Source organism: Bison bison, unplaced genomic scaffold (assembly GCF_000754665.1).
Source record: "Bison bison bison isolate TAMUID 2011002044 unplaced genomic scaffold, Bison_UMD1.0 scf7180017864213, whole genome shotgun sequence".
Classification (NCBI taxonomy): Eukaryota; Metazoa; Chordata; class Mammalia; order Artiodactyla; family Bovidae; genus Bison; species Bison bison.
The window spans coordinates 544,702-546,686 of NW_011494785.1; the positions used below are offsets into that span (position 1 = coordinate 544,702).

The following is a 1,985-nucleotide window of genomic DNA, read 5'->3' on the forward strand; positions in this document are numbered from 1 at the left end:
GGGGGGGGGGGGCACAAAGAAGCGGGGCGTCAAGGGGCCACACCTCAGCCAGGCTCTGACCCCACCTGCTGTGGGGTAGCACTCACCATGTAGTGAAGGTCAATGAAGGGGTCATTGATGGCGACGATGTCCACTTTGCCAGAATTAAAAGCAGCCCTGGTGACCAGGCGCCCGATGCGGCCGAATCTGAGGGGGACAAGAGACGAGAAGGGGTGAGGGGGAGGGGATTCCTCCTAGGCATGGAAGCAGCCCCCGGCCCATTCACCCTCTTTCAAAGAGGCCACTCTGTTACCCCCACGAAGTCTCGCGAGAACTCACTTTATTTTTCTTAAGCAACCCTGTCAGCCCACAGAGTGAAAGGCTCATAGGTAATCAGGCACAAAGGCTTGCCCACCCTCTAGTAATTGGCAATCTGTTGAGTTGATGGGATGGTGCGCAGCTACTGCCACCTACAGGCTGGGCACGTGGCAGGCACATGGCATTCATCACACCTACTCTCTGCAAACGCTTGCTCCTGTTTGGCCTAACTTCGGGCTACACCCTCTGAACTGCAAACACTAGTCCACTCAGCATCACCAAGCTCAAAGGGCAAGAGCAAAGGTCAGCATGAACTGGACGGGAAAACCTACCCTCTCCCCCCACAAGAGGAGAGAGGGAAAACTGGTTTCTCAATCCCCTCATCCTGGGGTTCTTTCTGACTTGCTCAGCACCTGTCCTTCCAAGCTCTTTTCCAAAAACCAGGATTGGGAGCAACAGGTATTAGGGAGTAGGGGGGGAAAGGTGGGGGGCGGAGAGCAAAAGCCCAGGCCCCCAGCTGCAGAAAGGTCAGGCAGCTATATTTAACCCCAGCTTAGGTGGAACGGGGATCTGGTTTCTGAAGGATGGGATGGGGAGAAGGGCAGGATTCCCGGGGCTCACAGACACTTAATCCTCCTGGTGACCTTTAAAGCCTGGCCTTTAGGGTGGGGTCAGCTCCAGGCGAAGATGGGGGAAAGGAGCTTCGAGGAGAGCCGGCAAGACCAGAGGGGCTGCAGCTCTGGGAGCCATTTTGTGGTGGAAATTTTCTAAGTACCCATCCATGACTCAGCTCCCCCAAGCATGGCACCCAGCCAGGGCCACCACACCTCTCCGGAAAAGGAAAGGAGAAACACCCCCAAACTACAAGACCACTCCCATAAGCCCACGTTTTGAATTCCTCAGAGAACCATCTAGGAAAAGCATCCTCTCATTCCTGGGAGTGGAGGAGGGGCCGCGGAATTTGGCTGGCGGTTTAAGTGATGGTCTGGGGTTACTAGGGTCAGAGTTGAGGTCTAGCTGCAAGAACGGGAAAGCCTGGCCTCACCTAGCCTATGGGCTAAACGTGACTCCATACCACGAGGCAGGGGTAGAAGCGTTAGTCATGGGCAAGGAAGGCGAAAAGACGGCAAGGCTAAGGAAGGATTCCTAACGGGCAGTTCATTCATTTCCTTCCTAGCAAGTTGCAACATGGCGGCTGGGTTACCGCAGATGACCCCTCCCAGCTGGTTCTGTGCGCAGCTGTGCCTCCTGCACCCTCGGGGCCGCGCCTGCTGGGGGCACGGGCTAGGGGGGTGGTGGGGGACGGGCTCCTCCCAGGCACGTGACCCCGCAGAGCGCGAAAGGAAAGAAAAGAGCCCCAGGTGCGGGATTAGGGGATGCGGCCCAAGCAAAAATTGGAACCTCCTGTGTATCTGCCGCAAGGTGGTGGAAGGTTCCGCAGGGGCGCAGTTACAGGAGGCGCAAGAGCCGGAGGTGGGGGGCACACGAGGCCTTCGAGGGCCTCCTCCAGGTCTGAGCGCTGACCTTGAGTTCTCCTTGCGGGGGGCGGTGGGTACGACCACCCTATTCAGGTTCTCCTCGCGCTTGCAGAGACCCGCTAGCGCAATGCGGTGAGGACCGCAAGACTACCCTGCCCCACCCCACTCCACTCCACTCCACCCCTGCCTGTAACTCACCCGTTCACTCCG

General features: G+C 57.9%; 1 protein-coding gene across 1 annotated transcript in view; it reads right to left on the bottom strand.

Moving 5' to 3' along the window:
• GAPDH (glyceraldehyde-3-phosphate dehydrogenase) overlaps positions 1-1,979 on the bottom strand; it is a 4,014-nt gene extending 2,035 nt beyond the window's left edge. The window contains exons 1-2 of the mRNA XM_010844969.1: positions 1,974-1,979; positions 90-186 (exon numbers count right to left, since the gene is read on the bottom strand). The gene's annotated coding sequence lies outside the window, so the exon portion shown is untranslated. The remainder of the gene's footprint in view (positions 1-89; positions 187-1,973) is intronic.
• Positions 1,980-1,985: the final 6 nt, after the last annotated feature.